General features: G+C 39.5%; 1 protein-coding gene across 3 annotated transcripts in view; it reads left to right on the forward strand.

The window, feature by feature from the left end:
- Positions 1–507: 507 nt before the first annotated feature.
- Positions 508–21,879, forward strand: part of RERE (arginine-glutamic acid dipeptide repeats) — a 255,060-nt gene continuing 233,688 nt past the window's right edge. For all 3 annotated transcript variants that reach the window (XM_042794277.1, XM_033007501.2, XM_033007502.2), the window contains exon 1: positions 508–851. The gene's annotated coding sequence lies outside the window, so the exon portion shown is untranslated. The remainder of the gene's footprint in view (positions 852–21,879) is intronic.

Raw genomic sequence — 21,879 nt, forward strand, 5'->3', positions numbered from 1 at the left:
GCCTGCCGGTCCGGGCCCAGGGGCGATGCCCGCTCGCCAGCCGGGGCCCGGCCCTGCTGGGGGCGGCGGGGAGGTCGTGGGGGTCCCGCTCCGCGTTATTTTCTCCTGCCACTGCAGCGCGGGGGGAAGACAACCTAACACACACACACACCGCCCCCCCCCCCCCCCCATTCACGGCGGCGCTTCTGGCATTTAATTATTTAACCAACCCACAGAAAAATTACGAGGGGGACGGAGGGGCTGGTGTCTGCGATCTTGCTGCCCACGGTGCGTGGGCCGGGCCGGCCCGGCCCCGGGGTCACCCTCCCCGGGCCCTGCAGCCACCGGCCGCCTTTGTGCCGCCCGCTTCCCCCCCCCGCCTTCCCCCTATTCTTTTAAATCACTTCCATCCACTTTGCCGATTGGTTCCCACCTCCTGCCGGGTCACGGGGCGCCCCTCCTCCTCCAATGGGGAAGCCGGATACTGGCAGGCGGCTCCGGCCTGGCTGCGTTGCTGGGTGCCCGTTCGGTGCGTGCGTGCGTGAGGGAAGGCAGGCGGAGGCAGCGCTCGGCTGCCTGGACCCTCAGCCCGCCGCCGCCCCTCCTCCTCCTCCTCGCCTTCTTCCTCCTCCTCCTTCCCCACCTCCCCGCCGTCCCCCGCCCCGGCCCGGTCGCCGCCCCGCTCCTCGTCTCCCCGTTAAAATGCCCCAGGGCTGCCGCTGCTGAGGCACCGCGGGGGACCCTGCGCTCGCCGTTGCCGCCCGGGCAGGAGGGGAACAGCTCCCACCCCGCCCCCCCCTCCCCCGCTCCCGCCGCCGCTTTGTCCCGGCAGCGAGACGGAGCCGCCGTTGATGGTGTAACGCACCGCGGAGGTAGGTGGGCGCGGACCGGGGTAACTCACCCGGGTTTTGTTGTGGCCGCGGGTCGGGGTGTGTGTGGGGAGAAGGGGGGGGTGAGGGCCTTCTCTCCTTGTGCAGCGCGAGGGGTATTTATTTATTTGTTTAGCGGCGTGAAGAAGTGCGGGAGAGGAGCGGAGGAAGCGCGGGTGAGGGAACTCAGCGAAGAAAGCGCGGGGCTTGGCGCGGGAACGGCGCGGAGGGGGGGGTCGTCTGTGCGGGGGGGGGGGGGGGGGGTGGGAAAGTCGCCCGCCAGACTTCTTGCTCCCGCCGTGGGAGTGCGGGGTCTGGGGTTTGTGTGTGTCTGGGGGTGTTTGGTTTTCTTTTCTTTAATCTCTTCCCCCCCCCCTCCCTTTTTTTTTTTTTTTTTTTTTCTCCTCCTTTTCTTTTTGCTAGAAAGCGTCGTGTCTGTTCATTGCTCAGTAGGGGAAGGATTCTCAGGGAAAGGTGTAACTTGTTAGCCTTTTAAATAAACGTCAGATTGGGGAATATTTAACTTAAATGGACACACAGAGGAATTGGATTTAGGTGGTTAAGAGATGCACTTATTTTCCTGAGTGGTAGGCATGGAATTGTGAAATTAAGGTTTTATGCAAATGAATGCAATCATAACATTTTCAGTAGCATAGGAAGGGGTGGGGTTTTTTCTTTTTTTTTTTCTTTCTTTTGTTGTTGTTGTTGTCGTTCCCGTTTCTTTTTCTAAAGTGTGAAAAGAAGATGACCAGAATCAGAAAAGTAGTAGGAGGTAGACAACATTAGATGCTTCATTGCTGAAACTGGCTGTTCAAGAAATTGCTGGGAAGAAAACAATATGATTCATTGTTGAAGTGTCTTTTTCCCTTAGATTTATTCTTACAGACTGGTTGCAGTTATTTTGATTTACTGACTTCTTAGGCTGAGTTTTTCCTCGAAGCTGTAATGTTCTTGGAGATTAGAAGCTCAGAACGTTTTTATGCAGTCAGCAGGCTACTGTCTGATGTCTGTTTACTCCTGATTCACATTGACCAGTTATTGAAATCAAAGATATTATTTTGCTTGTTCACCAGTGTAACAGAAATGAGGCGCCTCAGCCACTAGTTTTTGCTGTTACAATTTAGGGAAAATGCTTTCTCGGAACAAATCTGAAGGGACATAATTCAGATAGTATGTTTGTTCTTAACTATGGACTTTAACCAGATAAAAATGAACACTGTGTCAAAAGAAGCTGTTGGCTGTAAAAGGTGTGTATCAAATTTCCGATTAATGTGCAATGTATATTTTTTTTGTAGTTCTAGTATTGCTAGACAAACATTTTAGATTTTTTATTTTTGTGCACTGCTTCCTTTGAATTGAGAAATCCATGGTGGTTAAGAGGGGTGGGAGGATTTCTATAATAATAAAAACACTTCTGGTAAATACATCTCATCTTGGTTTTACTCCTTGAGTTTGTACCATAAACTATGAAGTGGGGTTGATTTCAGTGGCCTGGTTTAGACGAGTAGTGATTTTAGTGATTTGTCTTGTTGGTTGATGAGGGTCTGGAGGGAAGAGGAGGAGGTAGATGCACACAATGCCCAGGCTTGGGAGCTCATTGTTCTTTGCCGTACACTCTGCTGTGTTTGGGACTGTGCTCTTACTCAAACACGGTATCTTTTTCTTTTGAGAAGTGAAAGATAGAGAATGGGAAGCATCTTCTACCTCTTTCCTTCTTCCTCAGAATAGCCTTTTGGTAACCTTGCAAAAAAAGCAAAATAGTAAATTAGAAGCTGAAGGGCACCAAAACATTCTGCATGTTCTTTCCTCCTCCCCTCCCAGACCTGGTTCTGCTTCTTTCTCTGTCTGCAAGTGAATATATAAAGAGAGGGAGCACATGAGGTGAGACTCGGAAGTACACTCTTTTGAACCCCTCTCAACTTTCTTTCATGTTCTACATTTCCACCCCCCCCCCCCCCCCCCCCCCCCCCCCCCCGAAATGAAAACCCCAGCTGGCTTGATATAAAAATTAGTCCACTTAAGATTTTTTTTTATTAGCTTTGGGGCATTTGGTCCGGAGGCTTTTCTGCAAGGAGAATGCTGTCATGGGAGAACACTTTTGATAAATGCATTGGGATGACAAAAGTAAAAGGAAGTGTGCAGAGGTTGATTTCAGTGCATACATGGTTTCCGTTCTTGGTGACTGTTTAATGTTTCTGTTTTTACAGCAGCATCTGTTAAAAAAACAAAACAAAAAAACAAACCCCAAACCGACAACAACAAAAATAAACAACCACCAAACCCAAAACAACAAACAAAACCAATTGTAGAATCATAGCATATCTTGAGTTGGAAGGGACCTATAAGGATTGTCTGGTCCAACTCACTGTTCCTCACAGGACACTACAGTGTGCGCTGAAGCTGTAAAAGAGCAACTGTTGCACAAGGGCTTGAGCTTTGGGGTTACTGAGGTAGGGTAAAAATCTCGGTTAGCTCACTGATGACTTCAACTCACTGATGACTTCAACTAGCTGGTGATATTGAGGTATGCAGAAGGGGGTAAAAACCAAATAACATGTGGGTGTTAAGGAGAAGATGCCAGTGTGCTAGGTCCTTTGGAAAATAGGCAGCAGTGACTGTCGTAGTTTAATTGTGAGGCCTCTAAGTTTTGTTTTTGACTCTTTAGCTGACTTCAGTGTGTGATTGGGGTAAATGACTCCAGTTTCCTTACCTGAATAAAATGTGATTGCCTCTGGATTGAGGACATTTTTGGGGGTATTTTTCTACCACTTGTATAGCTTTGGTGTGGCTAGTGATAATTGTAACATTATTGTAGGCCATTGTCTGCATGAATGCTATGATTTGACTTCGCAGAGAGGTACCATGAGATACTTATGCTGCCTCTCTGTGGCTTTATGATTCCTGTGGCATGTGGATTTGTACTCTGGAGTGACCAGGAGAGGGGTAATTCTCCATCTGGACAAAGCTCTTGATGTCCCTATGCAAAATGGGAAGTGTTTCTTTGGCAGAAAAGGTAAGTGGTGTTAGGAGAGACAGACCTGCCTTAAACAGTAATTACATAGCTGAATTAACAAATAGCAATTTCTTTCTGTCCAGGGGTTTGTTTTACCTTAGTGGGGGTTTTGTTTGCAAGCAGAAGCCCATACTGTGGAGTTGTGGCTATAGGTTCAGTACTGCCACAGCAAAAGGCTGCTAATCAACAACATTCACTTATGTGAAGATTGATGGTGTGTGTAAATCTTAATGCTGATTACAGCTGAGGTGAGAAAAATGACATTGTGATGTTGCAGTTTAATAGGTGACTTTTTTTAACAACACACTATTTGTAAATTTACTGTCATAGTTACACAATGCATCTTTCTGTTCTAGCCATACTGGGTCATTCTTTTGCCCATAAAGAAGTTATTTCACTTTTGGGAGTGGGAGGAGAGAAGTGTTCTATGAGCATATACAATTTTGCAAGTATATGTTACTGGCTGTGTAATGGCACAGCAGAACCTGTGTTATCCTCTCAGCAGAGCTGTTTGTACATTAAGATTGCCTGAGGGTAGCTTTGATTTCATTACCTGCCATATTTAAGGACACTAAGCTTCAGTAACGTGTTACACTCTGTGTTGTTGGCATATGAATACAGTACTCAAATTGTAGTCAATTTATAGCTTAACAAATAATGACAATGGGAAAACAATTAGTTGTTGTATGATCCTGAAATAAGATGAATGAGCAACAACATAAATTTAAAAGCGGCGGTTTGGGTTGGAGTTAGCCATGAAAAAAACCCAACCACCCAACTCTGGAACTTTCTAACAAACAGGTTGGTTTGGTGGTTTGTTTTTTTTTTTTTTTTTTTTTTTTTAAAGGATGGTATCCTGGTTAGACTAACTATTTTTAAGGTTCAGCTATTTTTCACTCTGGTTTGGCTATGGACATATATTGCAGTTGTTTCAGTTGTGTGAAGTCTAAACAAATCATCCTGGCTGACTTAAAGGGATGCATAGTGTCTGACTTAGCTCAGAGCTTAAATTTAAATCAATAGGCTTAAAATACGGCATATTTTTTAAATAGACCTATCTTGGAACCAAAACAGAACAAAACCCCTATTGACCAGAGACCTGTTTATTTAGTGTGCTTTTTTAAAAGTTGCTTGAAATGAAGCTTGTACTCCACTGATGTGAAGTTGGTTTATTGCAGTAGGGAAATTGGAAGGTATGCGAGATGGACATCGCTGGTGTGGAAGGTATCGGGAGGTGAGTGTGGGTAGATGCAGTTTGAAAATGGCATTTCCAGTAAGCTGTCAGGAAGAAAATCTAGCGGCTTCTTGGAGTGATAGGAGGTGTTAGGGAGCAGGATCCACAATGCAGTATTGTGCTCTTTATGCTGGTTTGCCAGCAGCATTTTACACACGCTTTTATAATGTTGGTAGCTGTGCCCAACTGCTCTTTTCAGAGAGGCTGATGTATGAACAAAGGAGCAAACAAGATATGAATACTACACTGGCTTCTTTTGATTTAAAAGTCTACTGGGGCAAGGAATTGCTGTAAGTGACTGAAAAAACCCAAACAGATTGAAATATTAGCTGACTGCTCTTGTTTCAATAGGTGTTGAGTGTTGTTTGTTGGGGGTTTTTATTTTATTGTATTTTCTTTAATACAAATGTCCGCTTAGTTCAGTGAGCATCCAGAATAGTTTGCTGACCTAGAGTAAAGTGAAACTAGCTTGGATACAAACATCAGTTTTCCTTCTGTGCCTAACAGGGATAATGACGGCCTTTTTTGTGAATTTCTTAGAAATGTGTATCTGAAATGCACTGTATCTGAACTGATGGTGTTTCTCTGAATTCTAGGTGTAAAGGTTTGCATTTGAATTTTGGCATCTTAATTCTGTTAAAAGTGCAACTCTTGCATGAATTTGGTACATTTTTTTGAGTTACTGAAAAATGGGTAATTCTTTGAACATGTAGGTTGTCTTTTGTTCCTACAGAACATGCCTGAGAGGCTAGTTCACTTCTGATATTCAAGGTAAGTGGAAGAAAACGTGTGCTTGTTAATTTTGAGGTCTTAGTTAATCCATGTGTTAAATCTACTTGTCTACATCTTAACACCCTGATAACAATTTTTATCAATCCCCACTGAGAGTCAATTTTGGCCCGTTTCAAATATGAAACAGGATTTCTGTTTTATAATGATAGATGTTACGTGTTCTTTTCTAGTGCATGCAATGAAGGTTGTAATTTAAATATATTTTAATGACCATCAGTACTAACGAAGCTTATGTTCTAGTAGTTCTTCTGAGGAGACAAGAGCTTCTAAGTCCTGAAGTTTGCCTCTTTTATACCTGTCACTAGTAAATTCCTCTTTTTCCCCTGTCCTTCATAAGTTGAATGGGCAAGTAGCATGGATGTGCCTACGGACTAGCTGGCTGCCAAGCAAAACTTAAAATGCTGGTTTCTGTCTGGCCATGCCTTAGTGGGGATGTAATTAATTAGAGAGTTTTTTCCTATTCATCTGCTGCTTTGCACAAAACTTCCAGGAATGTTGGTTATTGCTGAGATGACTGTTGTGGCAGGCTGGTTTGAAATTCATTATGCACCAGAAGTCACTGGCATGAAATGAGAGGATAAGGGGATTGGGGAGGGAGGGAGAGGGGGAAGTTCAGTTTCTCTGAGAAACCAGGTTATAGAAAGAGAAAGGAAGTTCCGTCAACTAGTGCTAATAAATATTTCTGTCTGTGTGATGAGCAGTTTCTCCTTTGTTTGTCTTTTCATATGGCTAACTCTTCTGGGTGGGAACAGAGAAGTTCTTGGGCACTTGGCCCATCTTCCTTCTTTTGGAGCTGTTTGGAAGCATTCTTAGTGATCAGCTGGTCTGGGAGCAGGCATCTAGGGGGAACATTCTTGTTATATATTATGCTAAAAGTGAATAAAAATTTTAAGGAGCAGAATTTCTTATTAGTGAGAAACCACTGTTAAAATTGTAGGAACCCAAGCTTTTGTTTGGCTTGACATGGCTCTTGGTGTATGTGTTTATACTAAATCTCCAACAAATGAATCGCTATCTAGAGTAAGCCTAATTAATTTTAGGGGACTAAAAAAGATAGATCTTATTTGATCGTGGATATCTTGCAAGTGATATATATTAAATTCTTAGGCAGATAGGCAGATACTGTATAGTAAACTCCTGATCAGGTTTCTGTACGTGGAATTGTGGTAGTCTGGATATGTGTAGGGGAATGGATGGGGGGGGAATCTACTGGGGGTGCATGGTGGATTGTTGATCGTGCACATCATGATGCACATAACCTATATATATATATGTCCCTAATGTCAGGTAGGGGCACATTCATGAGTTATTGTGGGATAAGTTGCTATGTAACTTAATGTTAGCTATACAGCAAGCGTTCACTGTCAATGACAGCATATGTGAGAGGTGGAGATTTTCTTTCCCTGAAGGATGGGTAACTTCAAGCAGCCCTGTTTACTTCTGTCCTTTGTGTTAAGTGCCCAGAGCCATTTATTAGAGTGGCTGTGACTCACGGGACCTTGTTTGTGCATTTGTACCTTGAGTCAGCAGTCTGTAGTACTCATTCCATAACCACCCATGTATTACATAAACTCGCAAATTGTCTTGTTTTAGCTAATATCTTCAACATTTTAACAAAAGATATTTGTAATGTTGGCAATAGAAGCTCTAGTGAAGAGAGGTTTTAAGTTTCCTTTAAGTGAGAAACAGTTTAAAGCACTTATAGACTATGGGAGAGCTAAAATGTGTAGTGAATAGTAGACTTCTAGAGTTGCAGTTAAAGGCATTGAGTCAGACTTGTGATGCCAGAGATAGGTTTTCTCTGTATGGCTACTGAAATCACAATGGTCTAGGGGAAACTCCTAAGATGGTATTTTGTTTTAAACCTGAGCACTTAAGATAATTGCATGGTTGCATTTCTATGTAAAGCAGGATGATCTAGACTTGAGTGTGTTGATGTGGTGGAATAGAGAATCGAAACCGAATATGATGGTTTCTGACAAACCCTGCTATTTTGGCAACCAGTTTATTGCCTGGTTTAAAGAAAAATGGCAAGTTCAGTTAGTAATTATCTATGTGTTATAGGATGTTAGGGGGTCAGAAGCTTCGTGATAAATATCAAAGTGATTAAATTTATGTGTTTACAGACTGTGAATCTTAAACAAGTGTGTATATGACAGTAGTCTGCTGATACCAACAGTCATAGGGGACTAGAATGCATGGTGTTGGTGCTAAAATGCCTTTTTATCTTTTCCTTGATTTAGGAGACTTTGTTCATGCATGTTAAGATGGAAAGTGTCATGAATGTGAAAGAAGAAAATGACAGTACATTATAAAATTCTAGTGCTTTAAGGGTCAAATTTCTTCAAGAAACTATACCAAAGAAAAAATCATGGGGTGCAGGGAATCCGGACATTCAGATTTGCTTTGAACTGAGAAAGAGTACTTGGCATGTGGGGAGGTTCTTCAGAGCAAGTGCTTCATGGTGATATAATTATATACCTATAATTAAAGAGTGGCTCTGAGCTTGGAAAACCTTGTGTTGAAGGGAGCTGCTTTTCTCTTAAATTTCTGTCTTCCACTGTGTGCGTGTGTTTTTATTTTAGTAGTGGTGCTCATCTATTCTTGGGAAGTTTTTCTTGCCCACAAAAGCAACTTAACCTGTGTTTTGGAATTGTAACTGTGTTCCTTTATAGTTCTTCAACTTGTTTTCCCATCCCCTCAGTCTGTAATAGCTTTAATGCAGATACTTCACCTCTTGATCAGGTGTACCAGCTTCTCTATGATCATACTTCAGTATGATATAGAACTCAAATATGAACTTAGAAGTATGAAAAAAACCTTCAAAGTGTGTAAATATAAATATGAACTTACTGGTGAAGTTGCTTAAAATTAACCTGGTTAAGGCCCGGTATCTGACAAGAATCTGCAAAGAGAGCTTTGCCTTGCTCCCTGTTCTTAGTGAATTTTAAAAGGCGAAAGACCACAGGCTCTCTAGGTGACCAAAACACAGTTTAACAACAGTTGTGTGTCCTTGTGCTACCTGGTATATCTGTGCCAGGTGGTACATCTTGTATAAAAGGGAATGCAATGTCTCCTTTGGAGATGATCTAATGAGGTCACTGCAGGAGACTTAAACACTTAATCCTCGTTTTTACAAAGTGGGAGTGAGATGCAGGAAATCTAATTTATGTCTCCAAGGTCATTCATTTTCACGAAGCTTAATAGACCTGCCTCTGACTGCTCCTTAAACCACTGAATTATGCTACTTGCCTTCTAACATGAACCCTTAAGATGAGAAACTTTACCCAACAATAGAATGAACTTGAAGGTATCTATACACTTAAAGATTTCTGCGAGTCAAATGCCCAGCTAGTAAGAGTCATCAGGAAATAAGCTGGTTTACCTTAAGACTGGTTTGGGCTGTGGACTTAATTTCTAATGTGTTTTATTTTGAAGGCTGAAATTACAGGTTAATTATCACACACACACAAGTTTATTTGCTGTTACTGGGAACAGAAGTGAAATAGTCAAGTTCTTAGTCAAGTAAAATCCATTTTATTTTCTTTTTTGAGAACTTGCTGTGATTTGCCCCTTGTATTTGTGGTTAATTGGGGAAACCTCCTCCCCCTTTCTTGTTCATGGTGTTTTCTGTGACTCAGTTTCCATGGTAAATTTTATATTTCCTGCTGCTTAATTCAACTGAACTCAGGGCAGAAACTATGGAAGGCTTTCAGATGATTACAGTAGGAAAACTGTTGAAGGCTGCTTTTCTGTTGGCTGGCCAAAGTTAGAGTAAGGTATTGTTTCAGAGGTTAGGCTTTAAATGAAAGGAATTGGGTGAAAAAGGGCAAACATGGTTATCTTGAAGGTAAATGTTTGTGAAGAAACATGAATGAAGTATGGTAATGCAGGTAGTTCGAAGGCAGAGATGCAAATAAACCAGCCTAATGTCTGAATAAAGGGAATATGGATTTAGGGCTTTTCTGTTTATAGGCAGTCTCTTGGAGTTGGGGGGAGCAATACGTGCTGCTGGATGGAAGTCTGAATAATATTTGGATCAGAAAAGGGCCAAGTTGACTGTTACCATATGCTCTTGAAAGAAAACTTAGGCAGAATCAAAGTTCTTTTCTGACCTGTTGAAACAGTCCTGTTTTCTGTTTGAATGTCTTGATCAAAGTTTTGAGAACTACTGTAGGAGTGCAGTAGGTGAAAAGATAGTGGCCCACGTAGTCTAGTGGTTTTAAGATTTTTATTGTACTAATTTATAGGGAGGTGCTAGAGTGATCAGTGACATCTTGCTATACCTCACGTGTCCTTTAGCAGATCAGGAGATATGTATGTGGCTTGTAACATATTTGTTTTTTACTTCTCTTTTTTTTTTTTTTTTCATGATTATGCCGATTTCCCTACTGTAGACTTTGGGATTCTACCTGCTGTTGCTGTTTTTTGGTAATCAATGTGAGTGTTTGAGGATATGTTTCTTTCTTCCACGAGTCCCAGTCATATCACAGCTTACCTTCCAGGGCTGGTTTTGTTAAACACAGTTCTGTAAACAGTGTATCTGCTCATTCCTCTGGTTGGAAAAAGTAATTTGATTCTTATTTCCTGCTTCTCTTCATGTTGAATAGACTTTGTCTTTTATTGTTAAATTTTATTGTCTAACTGCATGCTTCTCTTTTCCATGTCTATAATATGTGAAAAATGAAACTGGCTCCACTTGTATTCTCATTGTATGTCACTTCTGTCCATGCAGGCTTGCTTCAATTAATGAGCCCTGTTCTCTTCCCTGCACTAATTATTCATCAAATAACTACTTCCATAGCTTTTGTCCCAAAGTACAAGTTTAGTAAGATGTAGAAAGTAATTACTTTTGTGTATGTTTAGTGAAGTCTTCTGAGTCCTGATAAGTTATATTCACATTTTTCCTTGCTGGGACTTTTCTAAGGCCCTAATACACATGTTAGATATTATTGAATAGAAATAAAGGCTGGGAGGGATTGTTGATGAATGAGGCCTCTTGTTTATGACATTCTGTTTGCAATTAAACATGCTTCCTGTATTAAATCCCAAAGATATTTTAATTAGGTCATATATTTAATTTCTGAAGGTGATAAAGGATCATGCTACAAGTAGACAATCAGAGAGCCTGGAAAGATTGCATGTTGTTAATTCATAACAAGAATTTAGATGTCATTGGTATCACAATATTTGGATCGTGCTCCAGGCACTTCAGAAAACCATACAACTTGTTGCATAACCTCGAGTTGAACAACTCATTACGATTGTGTTTTTCTGCTTATCAAATAGGTGTGATGATACCTTGTCATTGTGATCAGGAAGTTTTACAGATGTTAAGCAGTATGAAAATGCCAGGTTTTGTAATAACTTTTTACTTTGCTAATCTGGAAATGTTAATTTAGTTACCTACTAGATGTTTCCTCATTGCAGTGATCATGAAATAGCTAGTTAATGCTTTAAAAGCCACACAGAAAATCCTCCCAAACCTAGCAGCTTGGCCACCCCCAATACAGAGAGAACTTAATAGCTCAATCATGAAAGTGTGTGCTGTGGAAAACCTTCACCTTGCTTTCTACAATGTGTGATTTTTTGGTATGGAGGACCAGTGAGCTATAAACTAATGTTGAAATGTGGGGATTTTGAAATTTTTTTTTTTTTAATGGCAATGTGTGTTCAACAGCAGGTTACAGGAACAATAGGTAAACTCTCAGGAACTCGTTCTACAAGTTAAGAAATTACTATTTTTCAAAAAATACAATTTGAGCAGCTCTCTTTTCAGTTTATTGTGGTTACTTGCACCTTTTTTCCCCACAGTGAAGAATTAAGTTCTTTTGGTGTTTTACCATGTTACTACTTTTTTCTTGTTGGAACATAACAGGGATGTAAGGTGTGCTTTAAAAGTATAGATGTGGTTTTGGATGTTGTTTTGGTAGTGATTTTTTATTTTTTCCTATTTTGATGTCTGGAGATTAATATATATTAGGCAGTATATTTGCATCAAGGCACCAGTGAACTCTGTACTATGTGGCTTATAGCTCATCACTTTCTCACTGTATCTTTCAATTTAAGACATGGTTGCTCCTCTTCAAAGTCTAGCTCTGATGGCAACTTTCTGTTGTATCTTTGCATTTGTTATTTTGTGTCTTGATGTATCATCAATATCTATTTGATATTACTTGTCTATATCAAAGTAGGTTAAGGATCTTCTGACAGCAGCTGGTTTTTCAGTATTGAATAGAAATTATTCTTACTGGTTTTTTAAATGCCTGTTGTGTTGGATGCCAAATTTGAGTTATTAAATGTTCTTTTTAAGTCTTGAAATAGATTTCTAGCTTGCTATTTTTCGTGCTTCTCAGAACTGTTTTATGCTACGATTCTTGTCCTGAATCACGTTTGCCTTTAAAATAAGCTTTGCAGGAATTACTGTAACTTCTTACTCCCTGATTTACTTATTTGTGCTTTTAGCAGAAAGTATGTCTTCATGCTTTGTAATACCAGGATGTCATTAGGTATTACTAATGGGAGACCTCCTATACTTAGTCTCCCTCTTGTTACTAATTGACTATTTGCTCATTCAGAGAGCAGTTCTGAATCAATACTGGAAATACATTGAGTAACATTCTTTCTACCTCCTTAAAGTGAATGAAATGGAGATTTTGATTTCAGGTGTACAGAGCTGAAGATACAAATGCTGAAAGAGGCTTGCAAGATGGAAAGAGGTGGTGTTGCCTATTAGTAAGCTAAAGCAAGCCAGAAGGTTATTTTCTATGCACGTTTGCTTTTAATAAAAATATATTATTTAGAGTCTAGGTCAGTAAGAACATAATTTGAACCTCATTTAAATGTGGTTCTTTAAAATCAGTCTGTGGTTTAGTGGGTGTATGAAGGATAAAATTTGTATTCTTCCTAGCTTGCCTTTCCTCCTGCCCCTAGGTGACAGGATGGAAGGGCTCCAGAGAAGAAGACTAGGCAGAGGAGATTAATACTGGCAGTGTAAAAAACAGCCGTATCCTTCTGTGATCTTAAGTTTCTGTTTGAAGTCCAACCAGGTATTTTCTCTCTGTGGCTGGATGTGTGTTTGAGCCTGTATAGCCTTCCTGTCTAGTCTGTGATCAGAAGAGGTGGTGGCTGTAGTGAGCTGGTGTCGTGAGTAAAACCAAAATATTCTTTCAATTTTAAAGTAAAACTTGGCATCATACAAACAATTATCAGGGAGCATGTCTGTGGGGAGGAGGGTTTCCTTCTTCCTTTTTGGAAGTACTTAGATGTGTATATGCATGAGTTGTTGAATGTGACTTAATTTATTTTTTTCCTCTGATAGTGTGTTGGTTTTTTTTTTCCCTTTTTTTTTGAGAGAGAAAATTAAGATTATGTCCACTGTGTTAGTTTTTGACACTATGACAATACAAAAAGACACCAGACTTAAAAGGTACCTTGAAAGTACGTCTTCACCGTAGCAGCAGAACCCTTGTCTTCAGTGTTTAAGTTCAGGCAAATGCCTTAATGATAACAAGTATTTTAAATTTTGAAAATAGTGGAATTTTATGTGGGAAGAACCTGTTTGGGTAGCATCATTTAGGCATTCCTTTGAGATTGTTGCCTGCTTAGTTCCTTGATGTTAACAGTTCTCAGGTCATCTGTTCCCATTTGCAGAAATAGGACATTAGGGGCCAGTGATCCATACAACAGTCTGACTTCTGTAGCTGTGGAAAATGTCTTATGTTTCAAAAGACTACAGATGTTAAGTGTTCATCAGAAAGAACTCGCAGAGCATGGTACGTGGCTGATATGCTTGCTCTAGTGACTTGATTAGCTATGAACTTGGACTGTAGATAAACTGGCTGTCAGGGTGGGCTGTAAGTGTTGTCTCTAAAGCATAGTACAATTTTTAAACCACTGCTATCAAAACAAACCTCTACTGCTGTGGGGACTGAATACTTCAGATGCTTGAATTGGAAGTTTTCACGTTAGTGGGGAACTGCTTAGGGATAAAGTGTGTGCAGAAAGTCTCACCTTTGCATGTAGCCCTGGGTCATGAAATACATAGAATCATTTAAGAGGAAGGAGCTGATACATGCTATTACAGTGCAACATCTAAAGGAGTTGGTTTCAAAATGTGAATGAACTTTCTGTGAGCAATAGCACCCTTGCCCAATCCCTTTAGGAGCTGGATATCCATCTGAATTACCTTTGTCCGTTATGATAAGCTGAGTATATTCCTGAAGAGACAGAGGCTTTGTATAGTCTTGCTTTTTTGATGATCCTGAGCTTGAGGAAACCCGCATTTCTCTGTAGTGGTAACTCACTCAGCTGTGCCTAAAATTTGATGCACTCTTGGAGGAGGCAAAAATACTTGCTATATGCATTTAGTTCTCAGTGAAGTGTCATAGCTAAAACACGTTTAAAGAAATCTGCATTAGATTACAAAGTTTAATTTTGCTTGCTTGTGTGTATATTTTTTTTTTTTTTTCTCCAACAAGGGACTTGTTGCGGCTTTCTCAGTGTGAAGAGCACCCAGACAGTGCCTTTCATCATGGCATAGTCTAATCCAAAAGGAGATTATATGAAGAATTTACTGGCTTGGGGAATGTGCTGCTCAACCAGGAGAATGTCACAGTTTACCTACACATCACTTCATTCTGTGTGTGTCAGGGTAGTTCATTATAGATATATTTACTGTTAATGTTAAAGAGAATTCCTTTTGTGACTTTGAATAACTATAAAGCTCAGAATTGCACAGCTGAAGTCTGAGGTGAGCAATTGATTCAGGTTTGGGATACAGTTAGATCCCACTTCTGTACTGGTAACAGCCTTGATTGTCAGCACCACATAAAATGGTAGAGTAAAACTTTGGACTTCATTATTCTTGGTCGGAGTAGCAAAGAGATAGATACATGCAAAGCCTATTGAGTGGCCATTGTGTGGCCAGCATTGACCTGACTGGTCTAGTTAATGCTTGCCACAGGTATGAGGCAGTGGCTGTGGCAGGGGTAAGCAGAAAAAGCTTTCTGGAGGCTTTCAGGCAGTGTGTAATATTTCTAACTGGGTTTAGAAGCACGAGAAAGAGCGGTGGAGATGATTACTAGGGGAGCTGGGGAGTACAAAATATATTTATGGAAACAAGCCAACACTTAAACAGAGCTGTAAAGACCTGTTTTCAGATCAGCTTTTTAGTGTGAAAAGAGCTCCCCAGTTTGAATTACAGGGCTCTGGTTAAATGATTACATGAAGCGTGTTTAAAAATAGCAAATGTTATTTTATGTCCAGTCAAATAAGGTTCTTGGCATTCAAAACTCAAATGAAATCAATGTTGACTTCCATCTGACAGCCAAGTGACTCAAATTCTACGTTTCTTGAAGGAAAATGGCTTTTTTTGTTTAAATTTTAGGTTAATTCCATTGTAGCTGGTAACAACAAATAGTCTTGTCCTGGATTTTCTTTAAGAGGAGGATCCGTAACTCTGCAAGCATGCTTTATTTCAGCTATTTAAAATAGTAGTGTGGTTTTTTTAACGCTATGCGAAGCCAAGTTATAATTTGTGAGAACTATTTTTTCAGTGTCAAATGGTCTGTTGAATGCTTCTTTAGCTTGTTTCTGTGCACTTCAGTTTGCCAGATTAAGAGAACTATTAATAATAGCCACTCTAGCTTTTTCAGCACAGAAGAGTTGGTAAGCATGGAGCTATATGTAGTTTGTATTTTTAATTAAATTTGTACTGGGATTATCTTGAATTACCAGTTACCTTCGAGAAGATTATGTTCATAAAAGGTTCATGAGTTGTTAAGTGGAAGAGATTAAAGTGATTGTTGGCATGTTAGTAGAATTATTTGTTGCCTACGCAGCATTTGTTCATGGCTTTAATTTGCCAGTAATGGCAGACAAGTATCTGAATTTTAGTACTCAAAGTAAGGCAAACATCTGAATTTTAAAATCTACACTAGCTGACAAAACCAAGCTTAATTTTGGAGCGATTGTCTTTCTTATGATTATTTTTTTAATGTGATGCTTAGCTGTTTAGAAATATTGAGTGGAAGAATAGAGTTTTTTCAGTGTTTCTGTGCTGTTACTTTGTCATGATACTTGGAATGGTGTGACCAGAAAAGTATTTATTAAAGAATGGAGAACCACTGAAAGCGTGAAGGGCACAAATGAGCATAAAGAACTGATGAGCGGGTTCTGGAGAAGACAGCTTCCATTATAGTAGACTTGTAAATCCTTGCTGTATTGGTCAGTTAGTCAATATAGGAAAGGTGTTGAAAGAATCCTGTGCTTAGATAAATAGTGCATTGAAGTACAGTGTTTAGTATGATTGTATGCATCTAGATCTGTTTAGAATTAACTCGGAAATACGTTGCAGCAGTAATGAAGAATACAGTGGGTGTCTCTGCTGTTATCAAAATCCATTAGCAAGTTTTGCTGTGCTTGAATGCCTTTCATTGTTATGCTTTCTGGTTCATCCTAGAGCAGTATAAGTAAATGGCATGCATTCTATGCTGATATAAACAGTTCCTATATGCTTTACAAACAATGATGTTACAGTTTGAGTAAACATCTGTTTAGCTTTTAATAATGGATACCAGGCAGGTTGTAGAACTTTCAGCTGCAGTTGTGTGTACTTTGGCTACAACAAGAAGAAAGTTACAGGAGGTGATATGGCAAACCTTTATGTTGTCTGATTATGCATAAATACACTGTGGAAACATGACCTATTATTTTGAAAGGTAATCTATGGGATGAATTTTTGTGTGTGTGTTAATTTTTGTATCCATGTTAATGGATATAGTGAAACCAGTTTACAGTTTATTCTGTGATGCTACAGAAGTGTGTTGCACTATTCTGCTCTTTGTCTTCTAAAAAATATTTTCCCCTCCCCTTTTTAGCAAGACCTTCCCTTGCACTTCTTTGGATCTGGGTGGGCTGGCGGAAAAGGAGATATATCTGTACATGAATAGGTTTGAGTCAGTGTCGTGGCAGACTTGTGCCAGCGTTGTGCAATACTAATGCTAAGCCCGCTGCTTCAAACTGATGATGACTGCGAAACTTGACATTACCACTAACTCTTCCACATGCTAATACACTTATCTCAAATTTGGAGATGTTTGAGATGATTAAGAATTTTAATCTTAATTGCACTTTGTTTGCCAAAAGTTTCCTGTTAACAATATGTCCAATTTATCTTCATCCAGCTTTCCTTCTGCCCCATAATGATGATTGCATTATGTTGTCAGTGTAAACATGTGCCTAGCTTACTGAATTTACAGAAAGACTTTGTGTTACATGACTGTATTTAGAGGTCACATATTGAGTGAGGTATGTGTGAGTTTAATTGGAAAGCTTATAAAGCAGTGACCATTTCTGGTGTTCTGTTTTGAACTGTGAAAACACGATTCCTGTCTGTGAAAACCTGGTTTTGCAGGTTGCTATTGCAGAACTTCTGATGAATGCATCATTGTTTTGAAGCATGACTTCTTGGGTTTTTTTAATGTTTTTACAGATAGGCAATATACACATGATAGCTAGTCACCACATGGTGGCAATTTTCTCAGTAAATGAATTTATATGGATAGAAAGTCTGAATTTCTTTGCTCAAACGTGAAGAATTCGAGCACACTTTAGGTTAGGCATATTAGTTACATTGACCACTCTGTTTTCCAGATGTAGTTGGTTTGAGAAGGGGTATATATCAGAAAGACCTATCAAGAAATTAACATTATTAGCTCTCTCTTTGAATTTAGTATTTCATGCATGTCTAGCCGGTAAAATGCTAAATGCATTTTTTTTTTTTCAATTATAAAGGCTTAGCAAGGCTTAGAGATTATTTTCTGAGATTCTAAAATATGTACTATTTAATACATAATGCAAAAGGAAAATCCGGTTTCTTAATGTAAGAACATGAAAATGGAACCAGCTGCAACATTATGCCACCCCTATGCAGCTTTGATGCTACATTTTTAGCAGTAGATTAAATATTGATACCTCCTTCTTCCCGCTCACCTTCCAGTACGCTCTTAAAGCTTTTGCAGTTGTTTTTAAGTTTTTACAGAAGAACTGGTTAAGCTTCTGTATTTTTTTTTCCACTAGATTTTTATCAAGTATTAAGCATTTACGTTTGTAGTTTGGGGGGGGAGAAAACTGAGCAATTTTCTTCTATACATAGGTGAATCTGTGAACAAGAAAACTGTAGGAGTTTGTAAGCACAAATGAAACATGTTCATATCGGTCAGAAGGAGCATGATGTCTCTTGGCTGCAACAAAATCATACCTGAGATCAAGTAAACAGTATATGAAATTAAACCAGTAAAATGAAAAATAAATGTGCAATTATATCACAAATGAAAGACAGATGTTAGGAACCGAGGGATTATGAGGGCTGGTATGAAAACCATGCAACAATCTGATGCTTGCTTGAACCATATGTTAGCTCTCAAGTGTGTTATACCACTGAAACTGTTCAGGATACTAGAAATAAAGTTCTTATACTTCTGAGGATTAGGCAAGTAGAGAGGTTAAGAGGAGATTTATAAGACTGTCAGAATATTCTGTTAGGACTGGAAACTTGAATTCAGTAGGACAATGAGCTGTCTACTACAGAAAATCATTTGGCTCTGATGGCAGGGTGTGCAGGTAGTTTGTCTTATGCTGGTAGCAAGGTCATGAAGAATTCTTACTTGGTCACTGCTGGCTTTTGAGACTAAGCAGCTCCATGTAGCTCTTGGGATTAGTTTAGCCTATCCCAAATATCTCACATCTATAAGCTAACTTGTATTTATGAAATCAGTTCACTAAATGCTCTTCCCTATCAAAGAAGCTGAAATTTCACAATACTTAACAGAGTCTCTTATTAGTGAGCTAAAGGTGGTACTGTGTAGCATTATAACTAAAGTGGAGTTGGAGGATCACTGAAAATGTGTTTAGGTCTAACTGTAAGCTTATTGTAAATACAGTAAAATACTCTGCTAAATTACGATGTCTTTTTTATGTCCTTATTGTGGTGGAAGTTAAATCAGTGGGAAATGTTTCAGGACTGGTCCATACCAACCAAAATATTAGCGACTGATTTTTTTTCTTCTCTCTTTTTTTTTTTTAAAAGTTCTATTGCCTTACTTTTTCTTTAGAAAATACTGTAGCACACTGACTACTGAAGTTGTCAACCCCAGGCTGAACAAAGACATGCTAAGATGACATGACTGGAAGTGCAGTGCTTTCTGTTCTGATGTGTTGTTTGGGTCTCTTGTATGTATGTGTATGTGTGTTTTTGCAGCTTTATCTCTAAGTGGATAGTCAAAGGTTCAAGGTTTCGAAGATGCTCAGAAGGTCACTCATTCTGTGTGTGTTTTAGCTGGTAGTAACTTGATGACAGCGTTGAGTTGAGTGCTGTGAGAAATTGGTTCTATACTGGAAATTTTCCCCCTTTGTACTTTTCCTTGTGTTCTGCTCACCTTATATCTTGCCATGGGGAAAGTAGATATCAGAGAGAACCTGAAACTTAAGTAAAGGTAGGGTCTGCTCAAGCTGCCTTGAAGCTTCATTGGATAGTTAGTCTTTTATAGGCCAAATTAAGATCATACTAAGAACATCTTTTTGGTTTTGTAGTGGTTTATCTACCTGGCTAGACTGTACCAATGAGGTGGGATGCAGATGTAAATATCTGTAGTGATGCCCTGTAAAAAAACTTGTTCTAAAAACTTGCTTGATTTTTGTAGAAACCAGTAATAGTCCTTGCTCTTCAATGTCAACCTCTGAAAAGCCCACTCAGCAGGGACGTCTCTTCTGAATTGTGGCTGTTGATCTTACTGCTTAGTTTGTTTGTTCTTCTGCAAGCAGTGTGTACAAAAAGTACCTATCATGTAGCTTTCTTCTGGTTTTTATTTGATGCCTGCTTCCCCATCTGTCTTCCTGCAATTTCCCTTTCCTACTTTTTTGTTAGCTTATAATACAGATTGAGTAACTGCTTCTGGGTGGTAAACTATCAAGAGTAGAAACTGAGTTTCTAGAAACAATGTAATGTTTCGCAATTTAAAACCAAACTGATGAAATGAAATAATACCTCTTATTGATAAGGAAGCATGCAAAGTACTTAAAATGTTGTCAAAAATCAAAAGGGAAAAGATAGCCCTTAATTTGGAAATACAACATGTGTAGTGAGCTTGAGTCCATCAAGAAATGATAGAACAATATAACTTAAACCAGTGCTGATGTTTGAAATATCTGGGGAGATGTGGAACCCAAAACCATAAATTCTCACATTCTTTGAGAGTAATCAAATTATTTTTTTAATTCTACGTGGAGAGAGAATTACTAGCGCGGAGTGCAGTTTTTAATCTTGTCTGTAGGTGGGTTTTCTGCAGTAGCAGGTCTATCTGATTGTTTAGTTTGTCTTCATATGTCTTTAACTGGGCCAATTAGTTTGAGAGGTATGAAGGGGAGAACATAACATTTGAGTAATGGTGAGCTTGTTTGTAGAAAGTCTAGATCTCACATGTGTTTTTTCTGCTGAGCATAGCTTGCTTGTTTGAGGATTTTAGGAAAAAAAAAAAAAAGTGTGGGGCACCTCACAAGTATCTGGAGGTAAAAGGAAAGAATTGGTTGTCATCTTGCCTAAAAACAACCTCTTTTCCCCACTAGTATCTATCAGAAGATGCTTGGTTTTGTCACTTGCATAACTATTTTTTTTTTTTTTTTTTTTTCTTTGTGTGCTTGTGGCTTGCTTCCTGGGAGGCAACATGCCTGAATTTGTAGGGACTATAGAGAGTCCCAATCTTTGATGTGTGCTGGAGGTTGAGTAAAGGACACCTTTAGTTACACCCGGTTGTGCTAAGTAGTACTGGCTTTCCTAAACAGCTGTTCTTAAGCTTCTGTAACCATGCTGTGAATTCATCATAGGAAATGGAAATTGCGCTTGATGTAACTTGAAGGATTGGATCACTGGCATTCAGGGGACAGAATGCAGTCAATATTCTCCAATTCTAATACAACTTGGCAACTTTACAGTGACAGCCAAGCATAGTGCCTGGAGACTTTCACATTTGCAGAATTGCCAGTAATAAGTCTTCTGACCTTGTTTTTCTAAAGAACCATAAGCATTTGTGTGATGCAGTGTGTGGTTTCCATAAGATGGGCAGTTCATCTCCAACTGCCTGCTAGACTCTTGGATGTTCTTACTGGGTAGTGTGAAACAGTATGTATGGTAGTGAAGAGAGTTTTGGTTGTCCCCCCCAATTTGGATATGAATGCCTGCAGATTAAAGCCCACCCGTTGTTGCTTTTTTGCGTTAAGTCCCCTGTGTATTACCTGCATCTTGGCTGCTGAAAGCTATCTGCTGGGATAGAAGAGGGTGGTGGGGTCTGAGAAACCACTGCTGCAAAGCTTCTATAAAGGGACAGGAGAGGAAATAAATGTATAGCTCCATGACAGAGTGCTCTGTTCTGAAGCAGCATGAGGAGAAAATAGTCCTATTCTCTGACAGTGGAATCAATAGGGCTTCTGTTGAAACGAATGAGAATTTTCATCTCTTGAGGCTATTGTTGAGGGCAGACTGAGGCAAATGTTTAATAGGTTCATGCTTTTGAAATAATTCTATAACTGTAAGGGAGAGGAACATGCTTTTAAAAAATGAGTGAGCAATTATGAAAAGGAGGTTAGTTGTCACTTCTGTAAATGGTTCCTTTTCTCAGAGTAGTCAGTATTTGAACAAGCATCAGGGAGTCAGCAGTCACAGAAATCACAGAATTTCTGTTGATGTATTTATTTTGTGAGTTCAGACTTGGTGTATGTGTTGTTTCACATGTCTGTAAAATGTGGATGTCTGTCCGGAAGTAAGCTTAACGTATGTATAGAGGTAGAGCTTCTGGTTTCCAAGGGAATACCTCTGCAAGATATAACTTCCTACAAATATGATTATGTATCAGCATCTTTTTCATTCTTGCATTTTGGCATGTAGTTTGTCCCACAGGATGACTGAAAAGTATGCTATTCTTAGTGCTGATGAACAA

The sequence above is a fragment of the Tyto alba genome, unplaced genomic scaffold, assembly GCF_018691265.1.
Source record: "Tyto alba isolate M040663 unplaced genomic scaffold, T.alba_DEE_v4.0 Super-Scaffold_20000042, whole genome shotgun sequence".
NCBI classification, from domain to species: domain Eukaryota; kingdom Metazoa; phylum Chordata; class Aves; order Strigiformes; family Tytonidae; genus Tyto; species Tyto alba.